Raw genomic sequence first — 26658 nt, forward strand, 5'->3', positions numbered from 1 at the left:
GAGTAGTATGAGGGTGCGGCTATAGGCTATCAAAACTGGTCGCCTAGAGCGTTGGGGACAGAGAATAAGAGGAGCAGGTTTCTGGGCATGGTAGAATATATTCAGGGCATAATGCGCAGACAGGGGTATGGTGGGGTGCGGGTACAGCGGAGGTAAGCCCAGGCACTGGGTGATGATGAGGGAGGTTGTATCTCTGGACATGCTGGTAGTAATGGGTGAGGTCACCGCATGTGTGGGAGGTGGGACAAAGGAGTTATCAGGGGCGTGAAGAGTGGAACTAGGGGCTCCATTGTGAACTAAAACAATGATAACTAACCTGAACAACAGTATACAAGGCATATTGACATTTGAGAGAGACATACAGCGAGGCATACAGTAATCACAGGTGTTGAATTGGGAAAGCTAGCTAAAACAGTAGGTGAGACAACAGCTAATCAGCTAGCACAACAACAGCAGGTAAAATGGCGTAGACTAGGCAACGGGGCCAACAGATAGAACAAACAAGCAGAATGGAGTACCGTGATTAATGGACAGTCCAGCGTGCATCAGCTATGTAGCCAAGAGATCAGTGTCCAGGGGGCAGCGGTGGATGGGGCAGGGAAGCTGGCCTGGCGAGTGTTATCCAGGTAAAAAAAAATAATAATAATAAATAAATAAATAAATACAAAAAAAAATCTAAAATAATTTTTAAAAAAGTAACAAAAAATAAATAAATAAATAAAGTTACTGATGCAAGCCGTAAAATTGGATTTTAAAAAACAGATTAAAAAACACCTTATGGAACAGCGCAGACTGTGAAGAAGCATAAACATAGGCACAGACACATGTATACACACACACACACCATAACATGGGCACTATACACACATCTACACACGGATTTAGAACTGTAGATGTGTGGTGGAGTAGGGGCCTGAGGGCACACAGTGTGTTGTAATGTTCTGAACATTTGTATAATTTTTTTGCTGGACCCCAGGAAGAGTAGATTCTGCCTTGGCAGCAGCTAATGGGGATCCATAATAAATACAAATACCAATGGCGTCGTTTTCTCAGCACGCTGCACCCCAGCAACGTCCTGCAGCCCCTCATCTACCCACTGTGCCAGGTCATAGTGGGCACCATCAAGTGGGCACACACACACATAAATTATGTTTGGCCTGCTATAGAATTTCTTCATCTCTATGTGGCTCTCGAGCCAAAATGTATTGCCCACCCCTGCCCTAAAAGCAAGTTGTACTTCACACTTCAACCAGCAGGTGGTAGTGTTAACCACTGAATCTGTGTCTGTCTTGCTGTGCAGGCTGGTGCCCACGTCATGCTACTACCCTCAGAGGATGCACTTTGTGCGTGGCCTCACCCTCCTCTCTGGCAGCACAAATGTATAGTCCGTTGGAAAATATAAATGGACTGTTTGAAAATGTGAAAAAATTATATGTTCTTTTTTTTTTAAGTTCAATGTGAATCACATTTTTATTTGGCTTACCCCAGACGGCATTGTGCCTGTTCTGCCCTTCCTACTGGAGGTAAGAGCCAAATCCACCCATCACCATCCCAAACCTACCTTATTTACCAGATATTCCCAAACTGTGGTACACAATGCCGTCTGGGGTAAGCCAAATAAAAATGTGATTCACATTGAACTTTTTAAAAAAAGAACATATAATTTTTTCACATTTTCAAACAGTCCATTTATATTTTCCAACGGACTATACATTTGGGGAAGTAATTTTTTCTCGCCTGAGTAGCTTCGTTTCACTTCCAAAATAAATATAAACCATCTAGTGTTTTTTTTTCTTTTTTTTTTTACCTTTAACTAGGCAAGTCAGTCAAGAACAAATTCTTATTTACAATGACAGCCTATCAAAAGGCAAAAGACTTCCTGCTGGGATTAAAAATAAATACAATATAAATGTAGGACAAAACACACATCACGACAAGAGAGACAACACAACACTACATAAAGTGAGACCTACAACATAGCAAGGCAGCAACACATGACAACACAGCATGGTAGCAACACAACATGACAACAACATGGTAACATCACAACATGGTAGCAGCACAAAACATGGTACTAACATTGGGCACAAACAACAGCACAAAGGGAAAGAAGGTAGAGACAACAACACATCACGCAAAGCAGCCACAACTGTCCGTAAGAGTGTCCATGATTGAGTCTTCGAATGAAGAGATTGAGATAAAACCGTCCAGTTTGAGTGTTTATTACAGCTCGTTCCAGTCGCTAGCTGCAGCGAACAGAAAAGAGGAGCAACCCAGTGATGTGTGTGGTTTGGGGACTTTTACCAGAATGTGACTGGCAGAACAGGTGTTGTATGTGGAGGATGAGGGCTGTAGCAGATATCTCAGATAGGGGGGAGTGAGGCCTAAGAGGATTTTATAAATAAGCATCAACCAGTTTTCAGTGAAATAACACAATGTCAAATACAGGTAGCCTAGTCAAATAATTAACATCCAATCACATTAACCGCTACTCTCTCGGGAATTCCACTAACGGTCTGTATGTAGCCAAACGTAGCTGCTGCTCATGTTGGTATCTGTACTGATGGTGCAAAAGCCATGACAGGGAGACAGAGTGGTATGGTAACATTCGTGCAAGCAGTTGCTCCCGATGCCACTTGGGTACACTGCAGCATCCACCGAGAGGCTCTTGCTGCCAAAGGAATGCCTGACAGCTTGAAAGACGTTTTGGACACTACAGTGAAAATGGTTAACTTTGTTAAAGCAAGGCCCCTGAACTCTCGTGTATTTTCTGCGCTATGCAATGATATGGGCAGCGACCATGTAAAGCTTTTATATAACATACAGAAGTGCGCTGGTTATCAAGGGGCAAAGTATTGACACGATTTTTTGAATTGAGAGACGAGCTTAAAGTTTTCTTTACTGACCATAATTTTCACTTTTCTGACCACTAGCATGTTTCTCACACGACTGGCCTATCTGAGTGATGTTTTTTTTCACCTGAATGATCTGAATCTAGGATTACAGGGACACTCCGCAACTACATTCAATGCGCTGGACAAAATCGAGGCTATTATTAAGAAGTTGGAGCTCTCCTCTGTCTGCATTAACAACACACAGGTCTATCCATCATTGTATGACTTTTGTGTGCAAATTAACTCTAGCTCACGGACAACGTCAAATGTAATATAGCGAAGCACCTGAGTGAGTTGGGTGCGCAATTACGACGACACAAACAACTGGATTCGTTATCCCTTTCATACCCTGCCTCCAGTCCACTTACTGATATCTGAACAAGAAAGTCTCATCGAAATTGCAACAAGAGGTTCTGTGAAAATTGTATTTAATCAGAAGCCACTGCCAGATTCTGGATTGTGTATCCTGTCTTGGCAAATCGTGCTGTTAAGACACTGATGCTCTTTGCAACCATGTACCTTGGAGGCACGTAGCCTAGTGGTTAGGGTGTTGGGCCAGTAACCTGAAAGGTTGTTAGATCGAATCCCAGAGCTGATAAAGTAAAAATCTGTTGTTCTGCCCCTGAACAAGGCAGTTAACCCACTGTTCCCACATAGGCTGTCATTGTAAATAAGTATTTGTTCTTAACTGACTTACCTGGTTAAATTAAAATAAAAAACCTATGTGAGAGTGGATTTTTGGCCCTCACTAACATGAAAACAAAATACAGGCATAGACTGTGTGTGGAAAATTATTTAAGACTGAGACTCTCAAATACAACCCAACATTGCAGAGTTATGTGCATCCTTTCAAGCACACCCTTCTCATTAACCTGTAGTGAGGTTATCCACAATTTCCGATGAACAAATAAGGTTTTATATGTAAGATGGTTAAATAAAGAGCAAAATTATTGATTATTATTATTTGTGCCCTGGTCCTATAATAGCTCTTGACAAAGTCACACTCATTCTTATGTTTAATAAATGTATCATATAGTGTGTGTGTGTGTGGCAGGTTTACAATGAGCCACTGCTCTATACTAAGGGTGCCCCACCTTCCCCCAACAGCACTGCCCTCTTAGGCCTTTATTCACAAAGCTTCTCCCTGTAGAGGTGCTGATCTAGAACCAGTTTTGCCTTCTTTACTTAATAATGAATACGATTACATGGACAGGAGGGACCTGATCCTAGATCAGCACTCCTACTCTTAGATACTTTGTGAATACGAGCCCTGAAGGATTTCGCTCCAACCCTAATCTAGGTATCACACCTAAATGAACTGGTAATATGCTCACTGGACCATGCTCAGCGGAATAACCAGTAGCATTGCATAACCACTATGAGGAGGGTTGGCCACCTCTGCCCTTAGCACTTGTGTAGCCTTGATCTAAAGGGGTTGATTAGATGTGAGAAATACAACAAGAGGACAACATTTGGCAACAAACCCAATGGAAACAAACAACTTGGGTGGGAGTTATGCAACATTTTCTCAGGTATCAGTGGAAAACACAGTCCAGTGTATCAAGGCAGTTAGCGAGGTCTCAACGGCTAACAACTGCATAGGCTCGGAACGATGAGGGGGAGGAAGTACATCTGAGGGTTGTGTGTGCGCGTTACACACCTTTGTTATCAGGGTAAGGTCGCAAACTGTCAACATGTTTGACTGTGTGCGTGTGGGTTTGGCTTTGAGTATATGTGGTGTGCATACCCATATATGTCTTAGTGAGTGCTAGCCTCCTGTGGTAAGCTAACAGGAGAACGTTAGTATGGAGGCGACAGCTTGGTTTTGTGGGAGTGGTCACCGTGATGGTCTGGTGTGTGTGTGTTAGTGTGTGTATGTGTGTGTGTGTATGTGTGTGTGTGTGTGTGTGTGTGTGTGTATGTATGTATATGTGTGTGTGTATGTGTGTGTGTGTGCATGTGTGTGTGTATGCATGTGTGTGTGTATATGTGTGTGTGTGTGTGTGTTGATGGTCTGACCAAAGTGATAAAGACCAGGCTGTGGTTTACTCTACTCCTAACGTGCTCTGCAGACCACATCCTCTCTGCCTACGGCACAGCCGTCCACCCTCCAGCACACACACTCCAATAACCCCTCACAGCGCACAGTGTTTATTCATGATGCACCCCACTGCCTGTTTATTCATTTTTTTAACTGTTCCCCTCGTTAAAGAGAAAAGAGGCTGAGGTGCGCGCTGCTACTGCTTTAATTAGAGCCGCAGAAAAGCACCCCCCTCGTCCTCCCCGTTTGTGTGTGTGTGTGTGTGTGTGTGGGTGGGGGGGTGGCCGGCTGCGACATAGGCAGAGAGGATGTGGTCTGCAGAGTGCATTAGTAAACCTGTCAACCTGCAAAGCATTTTGCATACCATGCACACATTTTGAGGTCAAAGTACGCTGGTACGAAAAACTACCCAAAAATAGGCTTCTAGTTGGCACATTGTGGTAACTGTAACTGTCTGAAGTTGGAGCTGAGCCATTCAGAGGACTCGGATGAGGAGAAAGAAATCTCTAGTTCTCTGCTCAGGCTCACTCCTGTAGTCATAGTACTATTATTGCTTTTCCTCCCTCTACCTGGATGGCAGCTCTCCACTTCATTCGTTGATACCACAGGGTATGTCAAATGGAGAACAAACTGGTTTCCAAATACATTTTCCAAAATGATATGTGTTAGTCAAGCACATAACCACTATTATTTTGTAGTTAGTGCCTTAGCTAAAGGCTTACCCTGGCAGGTAGCCTAGCAGTTAAGAGCGTTGGGCCAGTAACCAAAAGAGTTGCTGGTTTGAATCCCCAAACCGACTAGGTAACAACTGTCGCTGTCCCGTTAAGCAAGGCACTTAATCCTAATTTTCTACAGTGGCGCTGTACTACTGTAACTGACCCTGTAAAATAGCACATTTCATATGCTTTGATGTCTGTAGTAGGTGCGAGCGCATAGACAAGCAAGGAAACGTGCAGTGCTGTGGTAGTTCAGTACACATCGCTGTGTAGATGGAAGCAGACATACAGTAGCAGAGAGCTGTTCAGCTAATATCATCCTTCACAAAAAATGTATTTAGGCTGTTAAAGATTAGCAGGCCTACGTTAATTAATCAGTTCATCTGTCCTCTTCATATAGCTAGCTATATGTCAACAGTAGGCTGCTAATGGTGTGATAATAGTTCGCCAATTACGACAAGGCATGTTGAATGAATGGTAGTCTAGTAGTCAGTTTGATGGATTAGGTCAGGGATGGAGAACTGAAACAAGCTCCTATAGGTCTAGTTCAGTTGTTTCATATTACAAAAAGCCTACAGGAAACTGTCTTAATTGAATCCAGTAATTGAATTATTCTGAATTTTCTCCCCAAAAACAATTAAGCCAGTTGACATTTTCAGTCGACTATCCACATATATACGCCTATTATTTAGAATAATCATTACCCCAAAATGTAACCTACAAAATTTGAAAGCGTCATTGAGACACTTCAATTTAATTTAGGATAAAAAAATACTTCTGTCTTGGTTACAATGCTTGATATATTTTAAGACGCTAGGTTTCAGCGAATGTCAGTTACAGGTTTTTCAAAAATGCTAAATGCTACAACTTGACTGACCCCATCCGGACCTCCCCCCTAGCAAACCTTAGGCCTACAGTCGTGGCCAAAAGGTTTGAGAATGACACAAATATACATTTTCACAAAGTTTGCTGCTTCAGTGTCTTTAGATTTTTTTGTCAGATGTTACTATGGAATACTGAAGTATAATTACAAGCATTTCATAAGTGTCAAAGGCTTTTATCGACAATTACATGAAGTTGATGCAAAGAGTCAATATTTGCAGTGTTGACCCTTCTTTTTCAAGACCTCTGCATTCCGCCCTGGCATGCTGTTAATTAACTTCTGGGCCACATCCTGACAGATGGCAGCCATTCTTGCATAATAAATGCTTGGAGTTTGTCAGAATTTGTGGGTTTTTGTTTGACCACCCGCCTCTTGAGGATTGACCACAAGTTCTCAATGGGATAAAGGTCTGGGGAGTTTCCTGGCCATGGACCCAAAATATCGATGTTTTGTTCCCCGAGTCACTTAGTTATCACTTTTTCCTTACGGCAAGGTGCTCCATCATGCTGGAAAAGGCATTGTTTGTCACCAAACTGTTCCTGTATGGTTGGGAGAAGTTCCTCTCGGAGGATGTGTTGGTACCATTCTTTATTCATGGCTGTGTTCTTAGGCAAAATTGTGAGTGAGCCCACTGCCTTGGCTGAGAAGCAACCCCACACATGAATGGTCTCAGGATGCTTTACTGTTGGCATGACACAGGACTGATGGTAGCGCTCACCTTGTCTTCTCCGGACAAGCTTTTCTCCAGATGCCCCAAACAATCGGAAAGGGGATTCATCAGAGAAAATTATTTTACCCCAGTCCTCAGCAGTCCAATCCCTGTACCTTTTGCAGAATATCAGTCTGTCACTGATGTTTTTCCTGGAGAGAAGTGTCTTCTTTGTTGCCCTTCTTGACACCAGGCCATCCTCCAAAAGTCTTCCCCTCACTGTGCGTGCAGATGCACTCACGCCTGCTGCTATTCCTGAGCAAGTTCTGTACTGGTGGTGCCCCGATCCCGCAGCTGAATCAACTTTAGGAGACGGTCCTGGCGCTTGCTGGACTTTCTTGGGCGCCCTGAAGTCTTCTTCACAACAATTGAACCGCTCTCCTTGAAGTTCTTGATGATCCAATGAATGGTTGATTTAGGTGCAATCTTACTGGCAATGATGACGGCACATGTTTCCTTGCAGGTAACCATGGGTGACAGGAGAAGAACAATGATTCCAAGCACCACCCTCCTTTTGAAGCTTCCAGTCTGTTATTCGAACTCAATCAGAGTGTGCATGACAGAGTGATTTCCAGCCTGGTCTTCGTCAACACTCACACCTGTGTTAACGATAGAATCACTGACATGATGTCAGCTGGTCCTTTTGTGGCAGGGCTGAAATGCAGTGGAAATGTTTTGGGGGGATTCAGTTCATTTGCATGGCAAAGAGGGACTTTGCAATTAATTCCAATTCATCTGATCACTCTTCATAACATCCTGGAGTATATGCAAATTGCCATCATACAAACTGAGGCAGCAGACTGTGAAAATTCATATTTGTGTCATTCTCAAAACGTTTGGCCACGACAGTACATCAGCACCACCTTGTCAGAAAATCCTAGGGAGTGCTCTGATTGTACATTTTAAGTATATTTCTAGTTAGCTAGATGAAGAGAAGCCAATTACCAAGTACCCATAACAGTCTATAAACTACAATTCATACTGAGGCAGTCTTCTGCCAACATTATTAGACTAAAAAAGGGCCTAGGCAAATGCGTGTATTGTGGGATCATAAAAATGTGTCAAGTTTGGTATGTCTGAGTTAGGAGCAGAGCGTAAACCACAGCCTGGTCTTTATCGCTCTGGTCAAACTGTGCACATGCACACGGGAACAAGCGGTCACCTCTCATACTGCCTTTCTCGTGCTAGCTTACCACAGGACGCCAACAAACACTAAGACACACTCCATATACAATAACAAACCACACCATCATACATACTTTGTGTGTGTGTGTGTGTGTGTGTGTGTGTGTTGGGGGGTATATGATTTGGAGCTTCCTGCTACAGTGGCCCCCTCTGTGTATCAGGGCTGGCCCATACCCCCCACCCCCAGGCGACCACCACCACATCCGATGTCTGTACAGACAGACCTGGCCAGGAGTGCTCCCGCTCGCCTAGTGCCAACAACCTCACATGCACACACACACAGATACACAAATGAAATATACAGTTTTTGGTCAATCCAGTACACATAAAACACACAATGTTATATGCAAAATTATATCAGTAAAAATACAGAAATATAGCACTGGCACATACTGTGCTGATTCTGAAGGACATGCACAATATAATTGGCATTTGTTCATTTGGATCCCCAGTAGCTTTTGCAGAAGACACAGCTCCTAAAGGGTCACATCACCAGGGGCACACAAACACTCACTCAAAAACCACCAAGCATATAGTGTTTGATGGGTTGTAGTTTTTAATGATATGCTTTTTTACGGACTGTATAACCTTTGGTCCTATATTTGCATTGATCATTTATTAAAATGTCTGTCGTCAGGAACCTCAATTATTTTTCCATTGTACAAGCCCCATACCAAAGGATAGTGACGTCCTGGCTTGTGTGTTTTTGAGGGCAGGCACTGTCACTGGTGTTTTGATGATGTCTAATGTGTGTAAAGTTTTTGCTAATTTAGCATGATTTCTGAAGGCACACATTTTTCTGTTCTTTTGTGTGTCCTTTAGATCATCCGTCAAGTGGACTTTAACAAGAAGCCTGGTCGGATGAGTGTGAAGCCCATCAAATTTGATGTTATCCTGAAGCTCAGCAACACCAACCTGAAGGAGAAGGCCTAGAGGGAAGGTATTGCTAGTTGAACATGTTAACTAAATAGGCGTGTATACAACAGGAGAAGACTTCTACTGGGTAAGTATTGCTAGCTTAGCATGCTAACTAGGCTTGTTACCACAGGGAAGACTTAGACTGGGTGAGTACTGCTGGCTCAGTTAGCTTGTCTTAGCCATGCTGGGAATAAGGCTTAGTACTACTAGATTCATAGGTTGTAATGGCTAGGAAAATGTATTTTTAACTGGGAGGCCTAGTTTTGTCCTCAAGCAGGTCAATATAGTATCTTCTCATGACACTTGACCTCTTGATACTTGAATCATCTCAATTAGTAATCTAATTAGGCTACCAGTAATTAGGCTATAAAGGAGAATTTTTCTGTATTGTTCTATTTAAATGGCATGTTATAGAAGGGTCCAAACACTTTTTTTGTATTTTGTTGTTGTTGTGATTTCACTTGTTTTGGAGAAACTTACCCCAACCAGCGACTCACTTCCTCATTGAGCAGTACGGGGGCTCTAAAAAAAACATGAAATGCTCAAAAATACCCAAATACGTCCTTTAAGAAAGGGAAAAGCTCCCAGTACAGGTGATGCAGGTCTTTTAGATCAGTGGTTCTCAACTGGTTTTGCCTCGGGACCCAACCGGGTTGTCTCAGTTGCGACCCAAAACTCACATCGCGAAAAAATAATAGCCAAAATACAACCAGGAAAACAATTTTGATGCTATATTGATGGTAAATGTGGCAATTATATGACAAGGGAACAACATTCCCACCTCTTTCATTGTCAATAATTAAATTTTACCCATATTCTTGATGAAGAATATTAAACTCACTGGTTTGAGACCACAAAAATCAACCAAAATAGTGCTGCTACCCAGCTAGCCATGAGGAATCGACCCAGAAGCGGCCCTCTTCAAAATGACCCGGAATCAATATGAATGACTGCCCAGAATCGGCCCATGTACACTGGGCCGTTTCCGTCTACCGGAGTTCAGCCAAATTTGTCGGCATCTTACGAGAGTGCCCCCATAAGCTGCCCGATGCTAATTTAAATAAATTTATACAGAATTATCCGTTTTAAGTCATTTTAAATATTACTATTTTACATTTTATGCATACAAATTATACTCATCCACCCCCCCAAAAAAGATATGTTGGAGGAAACATCATACACCTGGTGACAGTGTCAGCATGCATGCACCTGGCCCGCCACAGCGCAATCAGACAAACCCTCCCCTAACTTAGACGTCGCCTCATGGGTCTCCCAGTCGCAGCCGGCAATAGTATCGAACTAGCATCTGTAGCAACGCAGTTTGCACTGTGATGCAGTGGCTTAGACCACTGTGTAACTCTGGAAGCTCCACCCACAAAGTTTTTAATGCTTATTGTCTTGCACAAAGTATCAAAATACTAAAATACAACTTAAACAGGACTCTTAAAGAATTCAATTTAAATGGTAATTGTATTTTTTGATCACAGAAACAATAAGAAAATGTGGAAAAATGTATAAATAATTACACATGAATTATATAAAGCAGCCAATGTAATCATCTGCCAGAGTGTAGCCCCAATTGTCCTGAGACCCAAGTAATACATTTGGGCCAGATAACTCACACTGGAATCGGTCCGAGCTCAATCTCTGCATCCTAGCCATAAGTAATACTGCCTAAGGCGGCCCAGACTCGGGCCGGGCCACATGACGTCAGCTGAGTCTGACTCTCAGCCGAGTTCCACAAAACACTGCTGGAATCGGCCCAGATCCACAGTGCTAGCTGGGTAATTAGCTCTATATTGAAAATGTGATTGAATAATGTTTTTTTTTGGGGGGGGGGGGGTAAATTATTTGACAATTTTAAGTTCGTTATCATTTCTACACACTTTCTACCTGGTTTAAGCCATTAAAGTTCAGACCAGAGTATTCTTTTTTCATAAAAATACTATGTATATATTTTTTACTCAGACACCTATGACGTTATATTATTTTTGTTGCGACTCGAGTGATACCCTTCTGTTAATTCTAGCTTCATGCTACTCAGAGAATGGAACAACTGGATAGGGGAAACAGCTCGAGTCCCACAAAATGGAATATACTAACATTGATGCACCTGTTTTATATTGTGGATAAAGTTCAGAATGACACAGTTTCATATGTACAACATCTAAATACCTGCATCACTACCGTTTCTAAAAAAAAGTATTTGGGTGTTTTGTTGCATTTGTTCATGTTCCTTTCCTTTAGCTGGGTTATTTCTATGACTTGTTCTGACAGACCACATGGAGATGCACCTGTTTTATAATGGTTGCTGTCAGCGATTGGGTGCAGAGTGAAAGCGGAGTCAGGCGCAGGACACAGGTATGGAGTAATCCAACTGAGTTTACTCAAAGAATAAAGCAACATTCCAAAAATGGAACATACAACAAAACTCTAACACGAACACAACCACTAACGACATAAACAATCACGGACAGAACAGAAATGTATGTCAGATGGTAAATAGGGAATGCAATGAGGGAATGTAAAACAGGTGTGTATGTAAATCAGACAAAACAAAACGAAACAGAAAAATGGATCGGTAGTGACTAGAAAGCCGGTGAAGTCGACCACCCGAACAAGGAGAAGGGCCGACTTCGGTAGAAGTCGTGACAGTTGCAGAGATTGTGGTGCCTACAATGGTGCGGCTTGGTGCCTTAGTACAAGAATTGATAGTCTGATAGGTCATTGGTCAGGAGCTCAGGTATTTCTCTTAGCCCTAGCTATTGTAGCATGTCTAGAGGGAATGTGCAACTAGCTTAAGATGTTTGTTGGAGTAGCCTAAATCTACAGGATGAGAGAGGATGTCCTTTTATGTTCAACCTACGTGCATTTAGCGAAAATAGCTCTCGTTGTCCTGCATTGTCACGTAGTTTAGTTTCATATTTTTACTGTATTAGTTGTTCTGGACTTCCTCATGAAAATCCAGTCAGATTTGATTCATATATGACCATTATACAATTCCTCACAATTCCACCCTGCTTTAAATTTTAAAAAATGTTGGGAAAGATTCCAGATTAGATTATGGTGCACTACTCAACCTATTGTCTGTGTCACTCTAATAGAATAACGATGGCATTTACAAGGCAACAAGAGCAGCTGATGAGCTCCATGGCTCAGGCCTTAACTAATGTATTTTCACACTCGTCCCTGACACTGTGGGTGTTTCCCTCCATGTGTGCATAAGAGGATTAAGGGCAGCGGGCGAAAGCGGATGTCAGGGGCTCTTACCCGGGTGTAAATCGCAGTGCTCGTCGTCGCTGCCAAGAGGATTGCCTCAAGGCCCTCTGGGATTATCCCTCGCACTCCTCTCGTCAGGGCTGGCTTCGCTGCTGTCGCCTGGGGCAACCAACGCCACCGGCTCCACCGATTGCTTCTACCATGCAGTCAGTGTATCATGACTCTACCCTGCTACTGTCAGACCTGGCTAAAAGAGCACCTATCTGTCCAATATACCAAGTAGAGAGTGACCAACTACCACAATAGACTATGTGACAATGGGTCTTAGCTTGGCCTACAGTACAGAAATTAGCATTATTACCATAATAGAACTCAAATGGATGTAACAGTCGGTCATACCCTCTGTGTTGTATTTCATGTATAGCCTAACTGCCGTGTTGACGGACCCACGCTATATCATTTGGAAAAGAGGACCATGTCTTTGGATAAACTGGTGGTAATGTTATCTTAACGAGGGCTGGGCGACCTGTAAATCCTATAAAAAAACAATTGGGCCCATGTGAATGGGCGATTCACAATAATTATCGCTAAATAAGCTTTGTTGTACAGTAAAGGCTCAAATACACTGCATTTCAATCAGTCAGCAGTAATCTAATGAATTCCGGGCTTGTGAAATTATACCTTGGCTAGTGAAATTATACCTTGGCTAAATATAAGCCTTTCACAATAAAAAATACATGTTTTTTTTACTGTCATATACACCAGGTAGGTGCAGTGAAATGTGTTTTACAGGGAGAGCCATAGTAGTACTCCGCCACTGGAGCAAATTAGGGATAAGTGTCTTGCTCAAGGGCACATCAACAGATGTTTCAGCTTGTCGACTCGGGTATTCAAACCCGTAACCTTTCGGTTACTGGCCCAGTGCTCTAACCGCTAGGCTACCTGCCAGCCACACAAAACACAATTTCTGTCCGAATGGTTTGGTCTACAAACTATTATATCCATTTTGCTCTACAACCCTAAAAGTGGCAGGGGACTTGTCTGAAGTCGGTAAAGCCGATCTGACCATTTCTGTCTGTAGCGTCCGACCCATTTTGTTCTACACACTGTTCTCCGTTTTGCTCTAGGACACCCATGGAAGTTTTTATTTATTTTTTAAAACCTTTATTTTACTAGGCAAGTCAGTTAAGAACAAATTCTTATTTTCAATAATGGCCTAGGAACAGTGGGTTAACTGCCTGTTCAAGGGCAGAACGACAGATTTTGTACCTTGTCAGCTCAGGGATTTGAACTTGCAACCTTTCAGTTACTAGTCCAATGCTCTAACCACTAGGCTACACTGCCATATGTACATACAGAAGTAGTTAAGTGCCTAAAAAAAGGGTTAAATATTTGTTAAAAATCCTGATCTTATATCTCTCGGATATATATATTGGATGGACATAGATTGTTTTTGCATGTATGAACCAGTTATTCAGTGTGTTTCTATGGGCGTATGGCAGTATGGCAAAATTAAATGTTTCATAAAAATATGTAAATAAATGTATTTCTGATACCTAATGGGGTACTAAAATTCTAAATCAAATAGCTAAATGATCCTTGGTATGGCCATCATAAAACAATTCCATATGTTTGATGAGTCCAGCCTACTTGGATCTATTTGCTACTGTAGCTAACAAGGTAGAATAGTTGAATTGTTATGAACACCCCCTTCTGTCAGTCTCCAACAGTTTTTACAGAATGCTAGCCTGTCGACTTTGCTAGCATGTCCACCGGCTGGTCTTTCATTCTATCGGTTATGTTGCCAGAGACGCGACCCAGTCGTGAAGTCTGTGTTCTAAAATGTTCCTTTGCCATGCAGGTTGGCAAAGTTCTTATCTAGAGGCGTAACGGTACACATATTCATACTGATCCGTTCGGTACAGGGACCTCTGTTCGTCCGCACTGTGATCCCGAATTAATACAAAAAAATAAGAAGAAAAAAACACTAGGCTATGCCTACGCTGCCTATGCCTCTTGAGTCATTCTGAGCTGAAAAAAACTAACATTTCAGGTTATACAGTTCACATTTCAAACTGTCCTTTTGCGAGGCGCAGCCGAGAACTAGTTCTGTACGATGGCGAGTGGTGGCCTTCGATAAACAAGAATTAGAGGATCCTCCATGCGTCATCGTTTATCTCCAGTTTGGGAACATTTTGGCTTCCCAGTAGATTACAACGGCGATGGAGAGTTAAGGATGAAATATTAACAGTATGTCACAATACTCAACGAGAGTAGCCTATGCAGCTGCCAACACCTCAAATATGTTGACACAACAACATCACTCCAGTATACCGGAGCAAGATGCAAATGCGAAAAAACAACACAACAGCTTCTTCCTTCTGCATTTATAAGCAGCCCTTGGCAGCTGATACTGACCCGGCCAAAGAAATCACAAGAGCGATAGGTAGGCTGTGTTTATTTTTTACAGTCTTTTGGTTTAAAGCTGTTGATATGCACTCATTCTCATTGGTTGAGAATAGGGGGTTTCAGCACCTTGTGAAAGTGCTCGAGACACAAAAATTCCCTCTTGCACCCAATTCAGTAAACAGGTAGTACCGACTCTATAAGCAAGACAAAGTTGAAGTTTTCAATGAATTGGCCAATGCACCATGTTGCGCTTACTAAACACTACAACCGCCAAGATGGTCAATCTTACAGTTTTCAATTTCAATAACTTAATTTCAATAAAAACCTTTAACCCACCAGTCCCTGACTTTCCTAAATATGTGCATTTCATCCACAAAGCACAATGACGGTCAAAATGATCGTATGTATATTTAACAGTAGAATAGCCTGGCCTTGAGGAGTACCAATAGGCGCCAGTCTAATAAATCCATTTAACTAGAAAAGCATGGCCTTGTTGGACCCCTCCTTGATATGATCCTGTTATTGTCACATGCTGCACATGTGTGTGTGCACATGCATCTATCAATCTAATTTTATCATGATTTGTTATAAGGGATATTATACTTTAGAAATCCACAATTACCTGGTGATGTAAAAGTACAATGACATTATCTTCCATATTCCTACAGATACCTTGTAACTGGAGATTCTTTCAAAAACGATGACCTACAGTTACTGTGTAGGGCACTGCAAGGTTGGGTGACAAGGGCCATCTGGGTCTGCCTCCTGGAGGAATTCAGATATGTGAAGGCTACCTATGTCCTGCATAACTTCATGAGGATGGACATGAGGACCAGGAGGGGATATGTAGCTTGCCGCTGTATGCCAGAGGAGAAGTATGGGGTCCAACAACGCAGCAAGAAAGGCAATCCGTCTGCGGGAGATCTTTTACGGCACCATAACACCAACCCGTAGCACGCGCTCCAGCAGGTATATCTCACTGGTCATCCCCAAAGCCAACACCTCCTTTGGCCGCCTTTCCTTCCAGTTCTCTGCTGCCAATGACTGGAACAAATTGCAAAAATCGCTGAAGTTGGAGAATTATATCTCCCTCACTAACTTTAAGCATCAGCTATCTGTACAGCTTACAGATCACTGCAGCTGCACACAGCCCATCTGTAAATAGCCCATCCAACTACCTCATCCCCATATTGTTTTATTTACTTTTTTGCTCTTTTGCACACTAGTATTTCCTGTATTTCTACTTGCACATCATCTTCACATCTGTCACTCTTGTGTTAATTTGCTAAATTGTAATTACTTCGCTCCTTACCTTCTTACGCCATTTGCACACACTGTATATTGACTTTTCCTATTGTGTTATTGAGTGTAAGTTTGTTCATTCCATGTGTAACTCTGTTGTTGTTTGTGTCACACTGTTTTGCTTTATCTTGGCCAGTTGTAAATGTTTAACTTGTTCTCAACTGGCCTACCTGGCTAAATAAAACATTTAAACAATTTCACCTCCTACTTCTTCGAAGAGGGTTCTGTTCCCTGGCAACACCATAGACTACACTATGCACAACCAAATGCTCTGTTAAGAGCCATCCACATTGCAATAAGAGTATACTTACATTTACTTAGCTATGTCAACTGCAGTTATTCAATTCCCAGATTCTCTCCCTTTGATTTCTACTCAGGTGAGGGTGCTGTTTAGGTAAGGGTGTGATATCTGTACAAAAACAAAACAGGCTACATCGTCCGATGTGATTTCAAAAGGCTTTTCCGTTGCGATATCGCTGAAGACCCATCTGCCAGCCCTGGCCCGCTAGCTTTCTGAAAGCCGTGTCTCCCGCTAGCATAATAGCGAGACTACCGAATGTCTCCCTGACTCACCTATTGCTGCTCATTGGACCCTATGATCACTCGGCTACACAGCTGATGCCTGCTGGTCTGTTCATTAACACTGTATCTCATTTTGTTTATCTGTCGGACCGAGCCTCAAACTCAGGTCCTGCGTGTACCTAACTGACCCTCTCAGCCCATTCATCCCCATTTACCCGATGTTGTCTTAGCTCTCCCGACCAACACCCATGATTGCTTTAATGTCAGTCTCTAATGTCAACTGCTGTTTTAGTCAGTTATTATTGTTTTATTTCACTGTAGAGCCCCCAGTCCTGCTCAACATGCCTTAGAAGCCCCCAGAGACGCAACCTCTCTCATTGTCACTCAATGCCTAGGTTTCCTCCACTGTACTCACATCCTACCATACCCTTGTCTGTACATTATGCCCTGAATCTATTCTACCATGCCCAGAAATCTGCCCCTTTTATTCTCTGTTCCCAACGCACAAGATGACCAGTTCTTACAGCCTTTAGTCGTACCCTTATCCTACTCCTCCTACGTTCTTCTGGTAATTTAGAGGTTAACCCAGGCTCTGTAGCCCTCAATTCTACACCTATCCCCCAGGTGCTCTCATTTGTTGACTTCGGTATGCGTAAAAGGCTTGGTTTTATGCATGTTAACATCAGAAGCCTCCCTAAGTTTGTTATATTCACTGCTTTTGCACACTCCGCCAACCCTAATGCCCTAGCCTTGTCTGAATCCTGGCTTAGGAAGGGCACCAAAAATTCTGAAATCTCCAACTACAACATTTCCATCAAGATAGAACTGCCAAAGGGGGCAGAGTTGCAATCTACTGCAGAGATAGCCTGCAGAGCTTTGTCTTACTATCCAGGTCTGTCCCCAAACAGTTTGAGCTTCTACTTTTAAAAATACACCTTTACAGAAATAAGTCTCTCACTGTTGCCGCTTATTACAGACCCCCCTCAGCCGCCAGCTGTGCTCTGGACACCATATGTGAATTGATTGCCCCCCCCATCTATCTTCAGAGTTCGTACTGTTAGGTGACCTAAACTGGGATATGCTTAACACCCCGGCCGTCCTAGATGCCCTCAATCTCCAACAAATTATCAAGGAACCTACCAGGTACAACCCTAAATCTGTAAACACGGGCACCCTCATAGATATCTTCCTGACCAACTTGCCCTCCAAATACACCTCTACTTCAGCGAGCAGGCCTTTCTAATCGACCTGGCCCGGGTATCCTGGAAGGATATTGACCTCATCCTGTCAGTAGAGAATGCCTGGTTGTTCTTTAAAAGTGCTTTCCTCACCATCTTAAATAAGCTTGCCCCAAATAATGTAATAATGTAGAACTAAAAATAATTTAGATCTATAACAGATATAGCCCCTGGTTCACTCCTGACTTGACTGCCCTTGACCAGCACAAAAACATCCTGTGGCGTATTGAAATAAAAATCGAATAGCCCCCGCGATATGCAACTTTTCAGAGAAATCAGGAACCAATTTACAGTATACGGTGGGGCAAAAAAGCATTTAGTCAGCCACCAATTGTGCAAGTTCTCCCACTTAAAAATATGAAAATTACAGGCCTCTCTCATCATAGGTACACTTCAAGGCAAAATTAGGAAAAAAAATCCAGAAAATCACATTGTAGGATTTTTTATGAATTTATTTGCAAATTATGGTGGAAAATAAGTATTTGGTCACCTACAAACAAGCAAGATTTCTGGCACTCACAGACCTGTAACTTCTTTAAGAGGCTCCTCTGTCCTCCACTCGTTGCCTGTATTAATGGCACCTGTTTGAACTTGTTATCAGTATAAAAGACACCTGTCCACAATCTCAAACAGTCACACTCCAAACTCCACTATGGCCAAGACCAAAGAGCTGTCAAAGGACACCAGAAACAAAATTGTAGACCTGCACCAGGCTGGGAAGACTGAATCTGCAATAGGTAAGCAGCTTGGTTTGAAGAAATCAACTGTGGGAGCAATTATTAGGAAATGGAAGACATACAAGACCACTGATAATCTCCCTCGATCTGGGGATCCACAGAAGATCTCACCCTGTGGGGTCAAAATTATAAATACTAAATACTTTTTTTGCCCCACTGTACAGTCAGTTAGGAAAGCAAAGGCTAGCTCTTTCAAACAGAAATGTGCATCCTGCAGCACTATTTCCAAAAAGTCCATGGAGAATAAGAGCACCTCCTCCCAGCTGCCCACTGCACTGAGGCTAGGAAACACTCACCACCGATAAATCTACGATAATCGAGAATTTCAATAAGCACGGCCATGCTTTCCACTTGGCTACCCCGGCCTCGGACAACAGCTCTGTGCCCCTCGCAGCAACCTGCCCAAGCCCCCCCCTGCTTCTCCTTCACCCAAATCTAGATAGCTGATGTTCTGAAAGAGCTGCAACATCTGCACCCCTACAAATCAGCTGGGCTAGACAAACTGGACCCTCTCTTTCTAAAATTATCCACTGTAATTGTTGCAACCTGTTCAACCTCTCGTTCGTATCGTCTGAGATTCCTAAGGATTGGAAAGCTGCTGCGGTCATCCTCCTCTTCAAACGGGGAGAAACTCTAGACCAAAACTGTTACAGACCTATATCCATCCTGTTAAAAAACAGATCACCGACCATTTCGAATCCCACCGTACCTTCTCCGCTATGCAATGTGGTTCCCGAGCTAGTCATGGGTGCAACAAACGCCATCGATAAAAGACAGTACTGTGCAGCCGTCTTCATTGACCTGGCCAAGGCTTTCGACTCTGTCAATCACTGCATTCTTATCGGCAGACTCAATAGCCTTGGTTTCTTAAATGACTGCCTTGCCTGGTTCACCAACTCCTTCTCATAGGCTGACCACGATGGGAGCGTTGCAAAATAAACGTAGAAATCTATGTTATTCAATTATTCAACGAGTGTCTGCGTTGCCATGAGCTAAAATAGAAGACCTGTGTTGCTGGTCGGTGTAGTAATACTATGAAAGTTTAGATGCCAATCACCATATAAGTTCAAAGATGAAAAAGCCTGGAAGGAGGAGAGATGACTAGAAACGATTCGGTTGACCGTTTTATGTGTGGATTAGTTGTCGAAGTAGAGGATCTTGTGCATTTCAGGTAAAGTAACAACTCAATGTTTATATCCCAGGACAAATTAGCTAGCAACAGCAAGCTAGATAAATAGGACATATTAGCTAGCAAGTGCAAGCTAACTAGCTAAATTGCCATAAATGTTTCATGCTTTCGACCTGTTCCCAAATTAACATAATTGGTTCAAAGTTTGTTTTCATATTTTAACATGTGTCGTGATCGCGTTTGGTGTACGGGGACAAAATAAATGTATGCACAATGGCGCACGCGCGCAGACGGTTTGGGTTCCATGTCAGATAGAGTTCAGTGTGTCAAATCGGAGGGCCTGTTGTCCGGACCTCTGGCAGTCTCTATGGGGGTGCCACATTCAATTCTCAGGCCGACTCTTTTCTCTGTATATATCAATGATGTCGCTCTTGCTGCTGGTGATTCTCTGATCCACATCTACACAGACGACGCCATTCTGTATACTTCTGGCCTTTCTTTGGACACTGTGTTAACAAATCTCTAGATGAGCTTCAATGCCATACAACACTCCCTCCGTGGCCTCCAACTGCTCTTAAATGCATGTAAAACTAAAGGCATGCTCTTCAACCGATCGTTACCCACACGTGCCCGCCCGACTAGCATCACTACTCTGGACGGTTCTGACATAGGTATTTGTAGTTGTCCACATATTCTATGGTTATGGCTGTAAACTCTCCTTCCAGACTCACATTAAGCATCTCCAATCCAAAATTAAATATTCAATTGGCATCCTATTTTGCAACAAAGTCTCCTTCACTCATGATGCCAAACATACCCTCGTAAAGCTGACTATCCTACCGATCCTAGACTTCGGCGATGTCATTTACAAAATAGCCTCAAACACTCTACTCAGCAAATTGGATGTAGTCTATCACAGTGCCATCCGTCTTGTCACTAAAGCTCCATCTGCTATCCACCACTGCGACCTGTATGCTCTCGTTGGCTGGCCCTCGCTACATATCCATCCAAACCCACTGGCTCCAGGTCATCTATAAGTCTTTGCTAGGTAAAGCCCCGCCTGATCTCAGCTCACTGGTCACCATAGCAACACCCACCCATAGCATGTATATTTCACTGGTCATCCCAAAAGCCAACACCTCCTTTGATGATTGGAACGAACTGCAAAAGTCACTGAAGCTGGAGACTTATATCTCCCTCACTAACTATAAGCATCAGCTGTCAGAACACCTTACCGATCACTGCACCTGTACACAGCCTTCTGTAAATAACTACCTCATCCCCATATTGTATTTTTGTTTTGTTGCTATTTTGCACCCTGGTATCTCAACTTGCACATCATCATCTGCACATCTACCAATCCAGTGTTAATGCTAATTTGTAATTATTCCACCACTCTGGCCTATTTATTGCCTTACCTCCCTAATCTTACTACATTTGCACACACTGTAAATAGATTTTTCTATTGTGTTATTGACTGTTATTTGTCTATCCCATGTGTAACTCTGTTGTTTTTGTCACACTGCTTTGCTTTATCTTTGCCAGGTCATAGTTGTAAATGAGAACTTGTTCTCAATTGGCCTACCTGGTTAATTAAAGGTGAAATAAATCAAATCAAATATTTTAAGTCACCCATTGTCACGATTCCGACCGAAGATGGCTCCCCTTCCCGTTCGGGTGGCGCTCGGCGGTCATCGTCATCCGGCCTACTAAATGCCACTGATTCTTTTCTCCCCCTCCTTATGTGTTTATTGATTACACCTGTTTTGAGTTGGTTGTATTAGTTGGGCTTTATTAGTCAGCCGGCCCGCCCGTTTCTTTGTGCGGGATTGATTAATGTAACCCTGGTGTTTGTTACAGACGAACGTGTTGGTGTATGTTCGTATATAGTGCTGGACTGTTTTCGTTCCCCGTGTCTAGGGCATTTTGGTTTTGAGCACCCAGTGTTTAGTGGGGTGGTCGTGGTTCACCGTGTGTGCATTAAAGGAGCACTATATTGAACTCTGTTTTCCCTGTGCCTGACTTCATACTCACGACACCCAGTACATTACACCCATATTGAAACAAATGTAGAACAATTAGACACCCTATAACCCACACCTACACACTCATGTATCAATCTGATTGATGGATTGTGTTGTGATGTAAGCAGGCTCAGGTGTATTACTGTGGCTCCTTCCACCTTCAAAGAATAGGCAAGAGGGCCAACCATGGAGAATAGTAAGTCACTTCATTATTTCTATAACTACGCCATATTGTTGGTCCTCGTGTGTCGGTTCATGTTTTTCAGCATAAAGTACTCTGCAGCAACAGTGTGGACACCAGGTGAGGTCACACACACAGATTACTGTTGAACACTTGCTTTAACTACATTATTGAGAAAATAACAGTCTCTCTCCTTCACTTCATCACTCTCTCACCTTCTCCCTAAATCCTCGAGGTCAGGTATTCCCAAACTTGGGTACGCGGGGCTATACATTTGGGTGAGGTTTTTTCTTGCCTCAGTAGCCTTGTTTCACTGCCAAAAATACAATTCAACCATCTAGTGCTCAGCAAAATAACAACACAATGTCAAATACAGGTGCCTAGTCAAATAATGAACATCCAATCACATTAACATTTACTCTCTCGTGGGAAACCTTCAGTTTTGCATAGACATTTAGAAACTAAACATGACAATTTGAGAAATAAGCCACAGGAGTTTGAGCGAGAATAAAGATGACTTTCGAGTAGTAAGACATGAATAAAAGCAACAGATACCATTAATAAGAAGGGGCTAGAAGCGTCTTATATGATGAGCTACCGAGTGGCTAGGACAGGCAAGCCCCATACTATTGTGGAGGACTTCATTCTTCCTGCTCCTGCAGATATGGCTAGGACAATGCTGGGTGAAAAGTTCCAAAAACTATACATACAATTAAACAACTGCAGCATCCACCGAGAGGCTCTTGCTGCCAAGGGAATGCCTGACAGCTTGAAAGACGTTTTGGACACTGCAGTGAAAATGGTTAACTTTGTTAAAGCAAGGCCCATGGACTCCCGTGTATTTTCTGCACTATTCAATGATATGGGCCATGTAACGCTTTTACAACATACAGAAGTGCGCTGGTTATCAAGGAGCAAAGTATTGACACATTTTTTTAAATTGAGAGATGAGCTTAAAGTTTTTTACTAACTTTACTAACCATACCAACCATTTTCACTTGTCTGACCGCTTGCATGATGACGAGTTTCTCACATGACTGGCCTATCTGGGTGATGTTTTTTCTCACCTGAATGATCTGAATCTAGGATTACAGGGACACTCTGCAAATATATTCAATGTGCGGGACAAAATTTAGGCTATTATTAAGAAGTTGGAGCTCTTCTCTGTCTGCATTAACAAGGACAACACACAAGTCTTTCCATCATTGTATGATTTTTTTTTTTGCAATTAACTCAAGCTTACGGACTATGTCAAATGTGATATAACGAAGCACCTGAGTGAGCTGGGTGTGCAATTACGCAGGTACTTTCCCGAAATGGACGACACAAACAACTGGATTTGTTATCCCTTTCATGCCCTGCCTACAGTCCACTTACTTATATCTGAACAAGAGACCCTCATAAAAATTGCAACAAGCGGTTCTGTTAAAATTGAATTTAATCAGAAGCCAATGCCAGATTTCTGGATAGGTTTGCTCTCAGAGTTTCTTTCTTATTCAGCCCCTTTACTTTCAGTGCAGCAAACTCTCTCCAGAAGTTCAGTGAGGATCTCTGAATGATCCAATGTTGACCTAAATGACTAATGATGATAAATACAATCCACCTGTGTGTAATCATCATTAGTCATTTAGGTCAACATTGGATCATTCAGAGATCCTCACTGAACTTCTGGAGAGAGTTTGCTGCACTGAAAGTAAAGGGGCTGAATAATCTTGCACGCCCAATTTTTCAGTTTTTGATTTGTTAAAAAAAAGTTTGAAATATCCAATAAATGTCGTTCCACTTCATGATTGTGTCCCACTTGTTGTTGATTCTTCACAAAAAAATACAGTTATATATCTTTATGTTTGAAGCCTGAAATGTGGCAAAAGGTCGCAAAGTTCAAGGGGGCCGAATACTTTCGCAAGGCACTGTATGTGAGAGTGGATTCTCGGCCCTAACTAAGATGAAAACTAAATACAGACACAGACTGTGTGGAAAATAATTTAAGACTGAGACTCTCCAATATAACCCAACATTGCAGAGTTATGTGCATCCTTTCAAGCACACCCTCTCTTGCGACTCTAGGGGGAGTATTTTCATTTTTGGAAAAAAAACGTTCCCGTTTTAAACGGGATATTTTGTCAGGAAAAGATGCTAGAATATGCATATAATTGACAGCTTAGGATAGAAAACACGCTAACGTTTCCAAAACTGTAAAGATATTGTCTGTGAGTATAACAGAACTGATGTTCCAGGCGAAAGCCTGAGAAATCAAATCCGGAAGTGCTCCAGGTTTTGAAAGCGCTGCGTTCCAATGAGTCCCTATTGAGCTGTGAATGAGCTATCAACCAGATTACGCGTTCTACGTATTCCCCAAGGTGTCTACAGCATTGTGACGTAGTTTTACGCATTTATGTTGAAGAATACCCGTAGGCGGCTACATTGCGCAAGTGGTCACCTGATGGCTCCCAGGGTGACTCTCGCGTAAAATACAGAGGTAGCCATTACTCCAATCGGTCCTACTGAAAAACGAATTGTCCTGATGGATATATGATCAAATAGATATTTGAAAAACACCTTGAAGATTGATTATAAACAACGTTTTCGTGACTGCAATTTCCAGGCGATTTCTTAGCCAAACGTGAAGAACAAACAGAGCTATTTCGCCTACAAAAATAATATTTTTGGAAAAAAGGAACATTTGCTATCTAACTGGGAGTCTCGTGAGTGAAATCATCCGAAGCTCATCAAAGGTAAATTATTTAATTTGATTGCTTTTCTGATTTCCGTGACCAAGTTACCTGCTGCTAGCTGGACAAAATGCTATACTAGGCTATCGATAAACTTACACAAATGCTTGTCTAGCTTTGGCTGTAAAGCATATTTTGAAAATCTGAGGTGATTAACAAAAGGCTAAGCTGTGTCTCAATATATTTAATTTGTGATTTTCATGAATAGGAATATTTTCTAGGGATATTTATGTCTGTTGCGTTATGTTAATTAGTGTCAGGCGATGATTACGCTCCCGCATGCGGGATGGGGAGTCAGTAGAGGTTTTAACCTGTGGTGAGTTATTCACAATTTTTGACATACAAATAAGTTGTGTGTAAAGATGGCTAAATAAAGAGCAAAATGATTGATTATTATTACATTATTATTATTATTATTTGTGCCCTGGTCCAATAAGAGCTCTTTGTCACTTCCCAAGAGCTGGGTTGTAACAAAAACTCACACTCATTCTTATGTGGCAGGCTTACAATGATGGCAAAAAACAAAAAACTAAATATTTGAGAGTGCGCTGACCCTGGTGCTAGAGGGGGTACGCAGCTGGAGGTTGAATGTTTGAAGGGGTAGGGGACTATAAAAAGTTCGGAACCATATCAGCTGTGTCGGTGAACCCCTCCCATATCTGAACTGGCTACATAGAGGGCACAGCATGATCAGAGTTGAGAGGTCAGTTGGTCAGGCCAACAGGAAGTGTTTTTAAAGAGATGCTTTACATTGATGCAGTAGTCCCAGAGTTAATGATCCAAGGTCAGTTTTGTATTTCCCCTCCTGATTATTATGACCGACAGTGTTAGCGTGTTTTAAAAATATTTTTCTGTCTCTCATCTGCAGGTATGTTTTGATGTGAGAGAGGATGCCAACCCCCAGTCCGGTCATCGCCACCTCAGCCGCTCTTGTATGTTTTGATGTGTGAGAGAATGCCAATCCTCAGTCTCGTCATCACCACCTAACCCGCTCTTAAGATAACCTTCGGGCCGACTGGGAGCCCAAGGCTGGTTAGGAAACACCACTGGAGACACTTATGTAATTGTGATGAACTAAGCGAATATTAGGGTAGCATCGTGATTCATTAAACACATGCTGCCTTCCCTGCTCCTATGTCCTTACCTCTTTCCCTTTTACACCACTCTCACCACCTTTCTTCCTCTGTTTTTATAATGCACAATAGATGTACATTGAAGTACAGATTGAACTTGTATTTATAATGTATTACAATTATAATATTTCAAATGCATTTATTTATAACACTTGGATAATTAACTTTTTTCAATAAAGCATTTCACATTCTCTACTGGTTGAAATTAAGTCTCTCATTTAATGAAATACTACACCTGTCCTGTGTTTATCAGATCAATGCAGATGAAGGGCATTAGATATTGAGATGAACCGGTTTGAGTATTTGCATGATACATATGAAGTGTAGTGTACTGTTTTAAAAATTCTGTCTGTATATATGAATTTACAATCAGCCTTTAACTAGTTAAATCGTGTTTCTAGTCTATTGCATAGTTACAATGTGCAACCATTGACGTCCCAGGACCAAGATTGGTAACACTGTTGAAGTGTATAATTGTAATACATACATGCAGACACAGCATCATTGAAAGACTGGAATTTGATACTCCTGGTATTGGATATGACTGAAAAATAATCTCAAAGACATTCATGCCTGAACTGCACCTTTATTTGCGAAGGTAGAGTACATGATCAGTGAATATATTAAATGTACAGGCTACAATGTGGGGATCTCATGCATGGTAATAACTACATGTATATACGACT

At 42.2% G+C, this 26658-nt stretch overlaps 1 pseudogene; it reads left to right on the plus strand.

Moving 5' to 3' along the window:
* Positions 1 to 26658, plus strand: part of LOC109869648 (nucleolar complex protein 2 homolog) — a 75160-nt pseudogene that overhangs the window by 14819 nt on the left and 33683 nt on the right.

The sequence above is a fragment of the Oncorhynchus kisutch genome, linkage group LG24 (genome assembly GCF_002021735.2).
Source record: "Oncorhynchus kisutch isolate 150728-3 linkage group LG24, Okis_V2, whole genome shotgun sequence".
NCBI lineage: Eukaryota > Metazoa > Chordata > Actinopteri > Salmoniformes > Salmonidae > Oncorhynchus > Oncorhynchus kisutch.